The 12741-nt window shown below is 41.2% G+C and overlaps 1 protein-coding gene across 2 annotated transcripts in view; it reads left to right on the plus strand.

Annotated features, from left to right (window-relative positions):
- PDGFD (platelet derived growth factor D) overlaps positions 1-12741 on the plus strand; it is a 146360-nt gene that overhangs the window by 103094 nt on the left and 30525 nt on the right. The gene's annotated exons all lie outside the window — the stretch shown is intronic.

The raw sequence follows: 12741 nt of genomic DNA on the forward strand, positions 1-12741 counted from the left end.
GCTTTCTTTTTCTGTGCATGCCAGACTTACCTGAGGTCCCCTCTAGTTTAAGCAATTGTATGATTAGGAATTGGAGAACAGCGGTCCCAGATTCCAAACCAGGAAAGATGAAACAGCAAAAATCAGCTCTAGACTCTGCCGAGCCACTGAGCTTTTTACTTCTTGCAGCTGTTTTGATGAGTGGGAGCTGGTATAGCTGATAGCTATTCTTATCCCTGCCCTCCTCCAAGGGCTACATCATAACTGAAGCCCTTGGGATCTCTACAACTTCCTTTTAACAACTTTTAGACTTATTCTGACTCCGCAGTTCCAGGCACAGGTCATCAGAGAAGGTCCTTCCTCCAGGCTGGAGAAGCTGGTGTGCTTGCAAGCCAGCACTCTTCTTTGCTCCGCATTTTGCTTCGAGCTTCAATGACCTTCATGCTATACACCACATTTCCAAAGACAGTCACGGCACTGTATAAATCTGATTTGTATTTTCTATGCATACATCTTTATTAAATTTACAACCTTCTGCTTTGCTCTGAGCACTTGATAAAGTCCATGCATGTCTTCATAATAATAGAGATGACAGATATGTCAGAGTGTTTCTGTTTTTCCCTTACACATGCATATTCACACACACATCTTTTATTAGTTGCAGGGTTCCTGTCACTTTAGACTTGATAGAATAAATCTTATTAGAAAATTTTTGGCTAAATGGCACTGTTACATAAAATAAGCCCCTGCCTGGTGCTGAGCTCTGTGCTACTGAACTGAACAGCTCCTCAAACCTGGTGCCTGGGTTGTTAACCATAGTCCTTTGTCTACAAGCCCCTGTCTATTTTTCAAGGCACACATTTCTCTCCATGCTGAACTGATTTTGAACATACATGCCTTGCCAAAAAAAAAAGATCTATCACATTTCCTGTCTCTTGTAATACCAAGAAAAATGCAGTTGTTTTCCTCGATTGTCAGTTTGATGACCAGTCGAAGCTTAATTAGAGAAGGTCTGAGCCTGTAACTACACAGGGTCAGATTTTGCAACTCATCTGCAGCACTGGAAGCTAAAAATAATTTTTAGATCTGTGGAATTTGTGTATCTTGTCAGATCATTTTCAGCAGACTCAAATAACATCCAATTTTTCTGTGACCCTTGACAACAGGGTTTTTTTCATTTTAATAGGTTTTGTTTGGGGAAATATTTTAATTGTACAAATTGATGTTTTGTGGCAGACAAAACTTACTTTCCAGGTCCCCTTCTTTTCTGAAGTTGCAGAAGCCTTTTTTTTTTAATAATACTTCTGATCTTGGCAGCTATAAAAATACTTCTTTTTAATCAATGTTTGTGTCCTGATGTATTTCTTAGGTGATGTGTGGTAAAACATACTCTGTAATGAAAGCTTCCCTCAAACTGTAGGAATCAGGCACCATGTTTTCTCATTGCGTGTTCTTGATTCTAGACACCGTTGTTGTCCAACCATCAGTCATATAATGAAGCATAAATACAAGCTCTCGTAGGATCAGACCCTCTAATAAAGAAGTCTATATACCCCAAATTGTCAGCAAAGAGTATGTACTTTTAAAGTATCCCAAGTTGTCAGAAAAGACTATTAAACAGGCAGGGTGTGAGCCAAAGCATAAGCACAAGGCTGTTTGCACGCTCACATTTTTAGCACGGCTAGTTTGGGGCCAGCGTGGGCCTTGGGCTGTTTCCAAATGCAGTTTGTTGTGGCCACTCTTCTTTGCAGGGTGATAGTTATGTCCTAGGACATGAGCCATACCATGTCTGATGAATCTCTGCCTCAGTTTATTTACTGATATAGATGTAGCCCAAAAGTTCTTACATGGAGGTTGGTCTTTTCTTTCATTTTCTCATCACTGCCTGACAGCACCAAGTGACAGAGTTAACGGCATCTGTGAGCCCTGGGGTTCAATGTTTGCAGATTTATGGGTAATTTTAAAAGAGAATCTTTGAGAAAAAAAATTAAAAGCACAAGCAAACCCTTCAACTTGGGGAAAAGGCCTAGAAAGAATGAGGCTAATTTTTCAACTGCTGTAAGGCAGGGTAAAACAACCACCTTTGGGCCACAAAAATTATCTCGCACCGAGGTCTGGCCGATAAACTTGAAACAAAAAAATGCTTGGAAGAACCTGGGACGGTATGAGGACAGCTAGTCCGACTGCTCCGTATAGTTTATGTTGCATGCTGAAGAGGCTGCGAGTGATGGAAATAGGCTGCTGAAAACTTTGCGTTCTCTAGAAGTAAACAGACATTGGGAATTCTGTGTAGGTATGGCTACCTAAACCAAACAGAAAGCAATTGCTGTTTTTACAGTTGAGGTGAAACTTTTGCACCTGACTGGAAATGAGATCCTTATTTCAAAATGTGCGTTGCACTACATGTCAGTATTAGCTCTGAGCCGCCTGTCCTCTAGGCAGGCATGATGACACAAGGTCTGCTGTGCTTATCGTATGCTCACGGGTAGCAGACAGCCTGGATATATCAGTCATATTCTTATTCAGGCCTTCCACCCCTTTTCTGCATACACATAAGTTTATACAGAAAAATTGGTATTATTAAACTCTGAAGGGAAAAAAAAAAGCAGTCAGGGCAGATAATATAAGGCAGCAGAAAATAGGACACTCCACTCCCTTTGTGTGTAATTTATCTCCATCACAAATATGTGAAAGTAAACACTCTGCTTTCCCGCCTTAACAGCAACTTTGTGCGCTGGCATTGCTAGCTCAGTGCTGGTTCAGGTACGTTTTCCAGGTGCATTAAGTAATAAATTAAAAGCAGAGAAAACACTTGTAATGCCAGCAGCTGAAATCTGGAGGCTTGCACAGCTGCTGGTCTTCCGATGGTGCAGTGGCTGTCCAGGAGGGTTTGTCATCCTGAACAAAGATGGACACGGTGGCCAGGAGGATTGTATTAAAACCAGCAGTAAAAACTCAACAGACTGTAAGTTTGGTACATTAAAAATGTTGTCTGGTGTTCAGGAAAGACTCGGAGTTTTTGAACCACAGAACAAAGTCTTTCTGCCGGAGGGCACAAGAGCTCTCTCCCCATGTTTTCTCCCCATAAGCCCGCATTGCTGATGGAGGTGGACAGCCTAAAAACCTGGCCTGCTCAGCCCAGCATTGTGAGACCAGAATAGCATGGGTTTGGTGCCACCTTGGCGTCTTCATAGATGGGGTATGAAGCTACCTCCTGCAATTTGTTTTGATACTGATATCACACCTGGATAGGTTAAAACTAACTGGCTGTGCCTGTTGTCTGGAGAATACCTGTCTCTGGTTTCCAGAGAAGCCGCTTGCACTCACAAGGTCTGTGGTGCTCTTTTTGGAGCACAACCCTGACCTGCACTCGTGGGAAGGTGGTAAAGACATGCAGATGCTCACACACCCCCACCTCTGCCCCTGGTCCCCTGGGAGGCGGTGACTTGTGCTGGTGTGGTGTCCCCTTGGTGATTTGTGGTGGTGTGGTATCCCCTTGGTATGGGGAGAGTATCGCCCCATGCCCTGGGGGAGATCTCTGTGTATGAAGCCATAAGTCACCCTGTGTGCCGTGCCACCATGCCACATTGCAGTTTAGTGTCATGTTTTTCTTCTTTTTTCAGCCCAGGCTGTTGGCACAAGTTCCATTTTGAGTCCATGTGTGCCATCAGGTAGACTTTGTGGCTTGTACCTTTTTCTCCATTTACATTCTTCTAAATGAAAGCTTATTTTTCTTTCTGCCTCTGCTTCTGACCTGGTAGTTCCAGCATATTTCTTTGTGTTAAATGGTGTTTACAACTTCTTTTTTTTTTTTTCCAGCTTCAACTTCTGTGACATTTTCCAGGTCATTAGTATAAAACTGAAATAAACTGTTCCTCTTGATTTTCATTGCTTGAAAAATATTTAGCCTATTGTAATTCTACAGCCATCCTTAGTCTATTTGGTTATGCTTGTATTTAGTCAGAATTTAAACAAAATGTGTCACATACTAATTTTGACCCAGTACACACTTTCCTGGTCCTGAGATCATGGTCTCAGTTTGGTGTTTAGAAGAATTTCTCAGGCTGGCTTTTGGTAAACTGATCCCAAAACTGGTAACATGGTTTAGTCAAATTGCTTACAAAAATGGGGCAAATGTAAGGTGTTTTCTTTTCGTCTAGTCTTCATTCATAGTGTTACTTAAAATTGACATTTGTAAGAATAACGCAAAAAAGAAATGAGAAGCATTTCCTAAGGTACTTGTATTTAGCTTTAACAGCAATGACAATTTTTAAGAATAGGTCTGGGGCTGGAAGTCCAGTCTGAATAGATTCCTTTTCCTTACTCTAGCTGTTTGATGAAATTCAAGTTAAAAGAAATTCCAAATAAGCAGCATCCCTTGCTGTTTGCAATAAATCAACTGCTTTTGATCCCATCAAAACCCTGGAAAAGCTAAGAGAAACTGCTTCTTGTATTCTTCAGAGATTATGTATTCTTGCTATTTTTATGATTATTGTTGTCATCTTAGAAAGTTTGTATAGCAGTCCTTTTTTGTTGTCCTAGAAAACACAATGCCTTCCAGTCAAAGCAGGAGGGTGAACACATTGTTTTGCTTTGCATTATCTGTGAAACTTAACACATGCTCCTGCTGCATGCTTACTGCAGAATTAAACGACATCCTTTGAGAGAGAGCTCAAAAACAAATGGATCCTTCACAAAAAATCAATAGGCTGGGATTGCTGCTAGGACAGCTAATGTCTCTTACCGGTACCTTTTTACATTGTGTCCTCAGCTTTGGAATTAAATTTGCTTAGCTCCATTAGTGTTTTTCATTATTATTATTACTACTCCTGTGTTTCTCCCAAATCACATCTGAAAATGTGAGTGTGCATGTCGGAGCACTTAGCAGATCCTCCTAGTAGAACAATGGAAAACTTGGAATATTAAATGAAATTAGGCTGTATTTGTTAATGATTATTTTCCACTGATTATAGAGTGTGCTTAAAACTATACAAAAAAGTAGAAACCCAAGGAGACAGAAGACAGAAAAGGAATAGTTAGCTCCTAGGAGGTTTTCTTTCATTAATGTTTTCCCTTCTAACCCTACTACTGGGACCTCTCAGTACATTCCCGTTTGGTATGAGTCACGCCAAGGAGGGCCCAAAATAACCTGCTGTCACTGCCTTCTGTTAACTCTGACAGACTTTTTTGCCCACCTGGACACTGCCAGGCAAGTGAAGTGTCAGCTTTTTCAGTTTTGCTCAGGGCAGATTTGCCTATTACCAGGGACGCTGCTTCCAAAAACTTGTCAGTCAGCATGGCAGAAGTTTACCTAAGTCCTCTCAAGGGCACTGGACTCTGCCTGGGAGCGAGTTTTTGGCTCCTGGGGTCACTCCTCCAAAGCTGTTTTCCACCTAGTAGCTCCCCAACACCATTTTGATATGCAGCATCACACTGACCAGGACCCCTCCTGATGTCCGCTCCCCACCGCCTTGGCAGAGCCAGCATGGGACATCAGAGGGGGACCAGCAAGCTCTGCAAACTGGGCCAGTACCATGGCACAGGTGTGCTTAGACACTGAACTGAGGTGAGGAAGAAGCCCGTCTGCCTTCAGCACCCTGCATTGTCACTGCCAAGAGATGGGCACTGAAGAGGGCAATGAAGAGTCACTGCTGAAAGCAAGTCTCCTTTTCTATGTAATAGTAATATATCGGGAGCAGGGAGCAGCCACAGTCTTCGCTTGAGGCACCTGGCTTGCATCCCTGGAGTGAGGTGCGGTGAGCCAGGGCTCACATGGAAACGGCGAATGCAGTGGCAGTCTGTAACATCAATGGCAGGAGTGGCCAGGGCAACTGCGCGCTCATTAGTCTGACCTAGAAAGCTTACGGGGCACTTGTCAGCAGAGAAGGTGGTTAAAGATACAGGAAACTAGACAAAAACTCCACGTCTCTTTATCAAAGGAGCTCATGCCAGACTGGAGGATAGTCTGGAGAGGAAGGAAATGCTGTATAGCAAATCTAATTGGACTTCAGAGGAGCATCTCACCCGGTGCCATGCCGGAAACAATCACTTACGCTGGAGGAGATGGCAATTAATAAAAGAGCCATGAGGCAGGCAAAGGGGAGACAGTGGGCTGTAATGCAAAAGAGAGCAGCCAGCCAGGGAGAGCTCGCTAATGGGAGTTTCTAAAGGGTTGGTCTTATGATCGGTTTTATTTTTGGGTTTTTTTAGGGACCAGAGCACAACCTCTCAGAGTAGCATTTTAATGGCTTTTGCAGCACACACAGAGCTGAAGTGCATTGCTCATGAATGGGAAAATCAGAATATCAGAGAGGAGAACTGGGTGACCTTGAGCACCGGAGAATTGATTTGCAGTGAAATGCAACAGCCCAAAAAGAGCAAAGAGGTCACTCATTAGAGATTAATAACAAAAACATTTGCTGTTAAATGGCATCTCACTGGTGAGCAAAGAGGGGAGAAGGAGGTTTCTGGGTGTACTAGGCAATGAGGTGGTAGTTGCATCTTTTCTGGAATACTTTGTACAGCTTTAGTCCCCATGGTATGGAGCAACCGCGTCTTTGTTGGACTGCATTCAGGGAACAACTACAGGACAGTCAGGGGAAAAGAGGACATCTTTTACTGAGGGCCAAGACAACTTGGCTTGCTTAGAGTAATAAAACGGATGCTGAGAGGAGATATAACATCTCTTCAGAAGTACTGCAGGAAGCAAACTCGGGAGAGGAAGAAAAGGACAAAGCTGGCACTTACATAAGTGCAATAAAGATAAATTTAGCTTGGAAACAGCCAACCAGTCTGAGGGATTGGAAGTAGCAAAGAAAACCTAACTAGGTTCAAAATGGGCAGTGAGCTGTTTATGATGGTGGAGTTGCCTGAACTAATCAGGGTTTGGAAGTGATGACCTGGAAGAGCCTTTCAAGTTTTGTGTCCCAGTGTTTAATTGCAGCAGTAAAATTTGCCATTCAGGTAAAAATGGCAAAGGATGGATTACAGAGTATTTACAATGAATGTTAGTTGATTTCTATTTTGTTTACAATTGCTTAACTGTAGTGTGCACCAGAGTAGCCATTAGCAAATGAAATCCCTTGTGCATGGAGATATAAGGACAGGCCTCTGTGGTAAATAGAAAAATTAAAGATAATGCACAATTTGCACAGCACAGCAGTGAAGTCCTGTGCACTCTCTTGTGGGTATGAGCATCAAACGGGGTGCTCACAGGCCGTGTAGTGTTAGATGACATCTGAGTTTTCAAAGGTATAGCTATCGTCTCATTTGAGCAAGTATTACCTGATCTTTTAGAGAGATCATTTAAATGTCAGTGTCTTGGGCACTGTTATAATATGCACCCAGCAATGCCTAATTCTAAAACTAGGTAAAGGATGAAGAGGAGTATTGACCAAACATAACTGTTATTAAATATATTTTTCTGCTTCAGTTTTACTTCGACTTTTCATAAATAAATGTATCAAACTGCAGTTAACCTAAATCATTATTACAGCCTTAAACTTTTGAAATTTTAAGTATCTTATGCTTCCCATTCAGCTATAGCTAATAAATGTGTCAGAACAAATCAAGAGTGATTTTATATGTCATTTTGCACTAGTATTAACTTAGTCATAACTGATAAGGTTGTAGCTACTGATATGTAGTGGCAACTCGGATTTATGTCTTTTTTTAAAGGGCAAGAATCATACTATCACATTTGGGATCAAACACTCTTTGGTGGCTGTCTGACCTTTTGTTACTGACTTCAAAATAGTGGTGTCATGGATGGCCTGCCTTTATGGGACTACACCAAAAAATAGAAAGGAAAATTCAATATGGTTAAAGTTATTTGTTCATTTCTTAGCTGTTCCAGTAATAGTTGTCGTTAGTGGTAAAATATGCTCGTACTTCCAGTTTGAAGATTACTGCCTTCAGATTACAGCCACCTGATTATGTTAAATGCTTACACTGCTGGATGAAAGAGCTTGTTAATCTTGGTAATGGCCTCTTGTAGCTAACTACAGGTTGTTATCTGGAGAGACAACGTTAAGGTACCTCTAACCTTCTTGAAAGACACTGGCCTCCATTTAGTCTTTCATTGCAAGGCATGATTTCCATATTACAAATAATCATTGTTGCATGGTTTCCAAATTCATCATTTAAAGCCTGGTCACCAGAACTGAAGAGAGCAGTTGTTTGGCCATTACTGTAGGTAAGAAAAATGCAGCCTCTGACTTCCTAGGAGTAGCCTGCAGTAGGAAAACAGGTATCTTTCAGCATCCTTAGGACAAGTGGTAATAAATATCATTCTGATATGAAAATGAAACCTAGCAATGTGATGGATTGAAAGTATGGTAAAAGAAAAAATGTACATCTCTATACGTTTATTTATCTTTAAGAATAGAAATTGGAGTGTACTAAAATGCCACATGAGAAATTATAATTACTCAGTGGAGGTGTACAAACTTGAGTATTTATCACAGCATTTTTTTAAATGGAACTATGACTTTTCTTTTGCCTCTTACTTACCTAACACTGTTGCTGTTACACGATATGTTCCGAGTTTGGGGTTTATTTGCTTGAAATACCTGTTGCTTTGTATTTAAAATGTACTATCCATAAATTCAATGTTCAGAGAAAATATTGGTACTATTGCTTGTTACAGGGGAAAAAAGAAAGACCTTATTTCCAGATTATTATAATTTATTATTACTCACTACAAGTTTATCTGCTTATCAGCTACTTGTCAGCAAACAGCTCTGAATGCAATAGATGCATGTTGATTACTGTTCAAAAATAGCTATCACTGAGTTTCCTTTTATTAATTTAAATGTTAAGATAATTTCATCTCTTTTTCTTTAAGTTATAATTTACCCTCGGTTTTCCTTACAGACCTTCCATTGTCCTAGACCCTAATTCATATGTTCCAGTGAGAGATTCCGACTTCTTTTTGTTTCTGCACTGGACCTCTTTGAACATGCCCCATTTCACCTCTGATTTGGTTTTGCAGAATCTGCTTTGTGCCTCAGCACATCCCTTAGCCCTGTTCCTCTGCAAAACTTCTAGAAGCTGCTTGTCTGTTGTATAGTTTATAGCTATGGCATCTAAATACCACAAATGAGGTGGCCACAGACAGAGCCCAACACATTCATCTTCTCTATGTTCATTTTTCCTCCGTTTGTTTCTTTCTTCTTCTTTCTCATGTTTACTTGCCCCAAGAACATGCCTACATTTTTACCTTTCCCCCTCACTTCTCTTCCACTCCCATGAGAAGGTCACAATGGAGAAGGTTGCTCCTTCAGGATAGGACCTTATTAAACTTGGTAGGCCCTAAATGTCACTCTAGGATGCTGTCTGGGCTCTTCTTAACCACAACTCTTTTGTGAACCCTTCCTGCTCCCTGAAGTGGAGAGCATCACCTCAGCTTTTGTTAGCCATAGTTTATAGTTGTTTTGGCAGAGAAGTAATCTTTTACCAAACCAAATCCAATTACCCCAGTGTGCTGGTTTTGGCTAGGGTAGAGTTAATTTTCTTCATAGTAGCTAGCATAGTAGCTATGTTTTGGATTTGTGCTGGAAACAGTGTTGATAACACAGGGATGTTTTCGTTACTGCTGAGCAGCGCTTACACAGAGTCAAGGCCTTTTCTGCTCTTCACCCCCACCCCACCAGCGAGAAGGCTGGGGGTGCACAAGGATTTGGGAGGGGACACAGCTGGGACAGCTGACCCCAACTGACCAAAGGGATATTCCATACCATATGACGTCATGCTCAGCATATAAAGCTGGGGGAAGAAGAAGGAAGAGGGGAACATTCAGAGTGATGGTGTTTGTCTTCCCAAGTAACCGTTATGCATGATGGAGCCCTGCTTTCCTGGAGATGGCTGAACACCTGTCTGCCGGTGGGAAGTGGTGAATGAATTCCTTGTTTTGCTTTGCTTGCGTGCACGGCTTTTGCTTTACCTGTTAAACTGTCTTTATCTCAACCCACGAGTTTTCTCACTTTTATTCTTCCAATTCTCTCCCCCATCCCACCAGGGGGGGGAGTGAGTGAGCGGCTGTGTGGGGCTTAGTTGCTGGCTGGGGTTAAACCACGACACCCAGGGACCTGCAGATCAGAAGTTCAGAGAGGAGCCTGTAGAGATATGGGGCTGCTTCTTTTCACCGGAGGGAGTTGCCGGTGTGCTATCTCCGTCTTGTGGTGGTTATTGCCTATCCCAGGCATTATGCATATAGATGTCAAGCACCAAGATGACAAAAGACTGGACTACAGTGATAAAGTATGTAAAAAATGAAGAACCACAGAAATGTTAGAAAGTGCTTCTTGCTTTTAATTTGAGGACCAGGCAGTAATTCAGCATGGCTGGGAGGACTCACATGTTTTGCCATGTTTGTGGTACAGCAAGGTGAGTCATGGACAACATGCTTCTCAAACTGGCGAGCTTCCCAGCCTCATCCCTGGTGTCTTCCTGATGCCTCCCCATGACCCTGCCAAACCCCCATGGCTTGAGCCTGCAGAGCCTGTGCTGCTGCAGGTCACGGACCCCCAGCCTGCAAACCATCTTCCTCAGCAACCAGTGCTATCTGGCTCTGCAGTCTCATATATCCTTGATAGCAGTGATTTTGCCTCATGATCTCCACTTGTGAAAGCCCTAGGTGAAACAAAGAGTATTCCCCGTGACTCCTTGTCACTTACTGGAGATCAGTGGTGGGAGACAGGCTGTAGGCAAGGCAGTCTGCAAAGGAGAGAGTAGCTTATCTTTGTCTGAAACAGAGCCAAGAACAATATATCAATGTCCTACATATTTAACTCTAAGGACTGACTCAAGATTTGTCGTGCTGAGGTGTAATTTTGGAAGTTGAGGTATGGATGTTGTTTTTCTTCAATAAAAGCAGCTGCTATCAGAAGGTGGTTGGTAGCCCTGTTGCTTTGCCTGTATTTTTGCTGCTTGGAGAACGGTTAATGCAATGCTTTGCTGAAGTCTTATGTAATGTTTTTATGTTACCATGACACACATACAAAAATAAAAGCACTGTTGTCAGGGTGATGTAGTCAAATTATTACCACCCTGTTGTTCCAGTATTCAGTTAAAAAAGATGTAATCTTTTTTTATGTTTTAACTAAAACTTTTAATGTCATTTTAAGTAATGAAGAAAACAGTAGCCAAGTGATCATATGCAAATTCATATAAACAAGGTAGTATGAATTGAATAGATAGCACTGAAAATAGATTTGTCCTTCAGGTTCTGCTAGGGACAATGGTGAGAAAGGAGGAGAGGGTTTTGTAATGATGAGAACCACTTTGATATTATTACTTGAAATAGCTACAAGCAGAAGCCATAGATAATAATTATCTTCAAACTGTAGAGGTTGAAAGCTCTGAGAAGCCAAGAATGACTGCAGCTGCCTTGAGTGATGGTGGAACAAAGCCATATAGTTCTGAATAGTTTCTGCAGATGAAATATAATCACAGTGTCAAAATGTGCAGTCATCAGGTTTGAGATCCAAGAAGCAGGTGGTACACGTCTATCTCAGGGTTTTGGAGGGCTTCCCTGGCATCTACCATCTCAAAGAATCATGGACTAAAGAAACAGTTTTGATGTCTGCAATTGGATAACACAAGGGGACCACCACTTCAAACACAAAATTATTCCTTGTCTACGGTCTTCTCCAGACATTCAATGAGGCAGATTGCTCCTGTTTTAAAATAATGCCTCAGAACTCAATGCCACTTTTTTCTGGAAGTGCTAAATGGAAGCTAATGACAGAGAGGAAATGATTTCCAAGTTTTGCAACTGGCCACCGTTACCAGAGGATTCATGAGCTTTTCAAATCCATTTTTATGTATTTTAAATTGTGGCTTGTCAAGAACCGGGCAACCAAATGTGTAGAGAATATGGCCAAGGTAGCCCACTGCTCCTGAATTATTTATGACCTCATCATAGTATTTGCAGATCTCTTTACTGTTTATAAAAAAAATCTGCATTAAAAATTTCAATAATGTTTTGCTTCTGTATTTGTAGAAGAAAACGAGCACTTTAATTATTAACGTTTTAATAGCCCTGCAGTTTCAGTGGTCGCTTAGTGACACTATAGTGTGATGGGGTTTCTTAACTTCTACTAATCTTAAGTACTGAAGAAATCACTACAGTTTTGCTGCCTCAAATTTGAGAGAAAGGAACATTTTAAGGAAGAAGAAACAGTAACTATTGAATAAACAATCCTGTGACTTTTGGGACATTTGAGTGTTTTTCTATAGCAAATGAAAAACATTAAAATACCATGTACATCGAGTCTGGATCTGAAAGCGGCTCTGTTCCTTCTTGAGTAAAGGAGAATTTTATTGATGAATTAGCAGATTATGTGATCAATTTTCTCTTTTGCATTCCTAAGAAATAATTGATTATACGCATATATGTATGGTCCAATGCAGCATTGAGTCTAGAGAGCATCAGCTGAGCAGCTACACTTCTATTTTCCCTTTCAGTTGCCAGCTTAAAAAATGCATAGCAGATACTAAGTCAGTGTAAAATGGTGAGCCCAGGCATTGATCCATCTTCTTTAAATCCTTTCATTATAAATTCTGTTATTAGAAATGAAAATCTTGGTATGCTGTCACTTTAGTCCACTTTCCTTACCTTCCTATTCATACAGATCATTAGCTATTCACTGCATGTGTTTAATAACCATTCTGTAATGCTGCCTTTTTTTCCATTTTTCATGGTTTAATTATTCCAGTTGGAAATTAGTAAAACTGCCAAAAGATTAAAGAAATGGCTTC

The sequence above is a fragment of the Calonectris borealis genome, chromosome 1, assembly GCF_964195595.1.
Source record: "Calonectris borealis chromosome 1, bCalBor7.hap1.2, whole genome shotgun sequence".
NCBI classification, from domain to species: domain Eukaryota; kingdom Metazoa; phylum Chordata; class Aves; order Procellariiformes; family Procellariidae; genus Calonectris; species Calonectris borealis.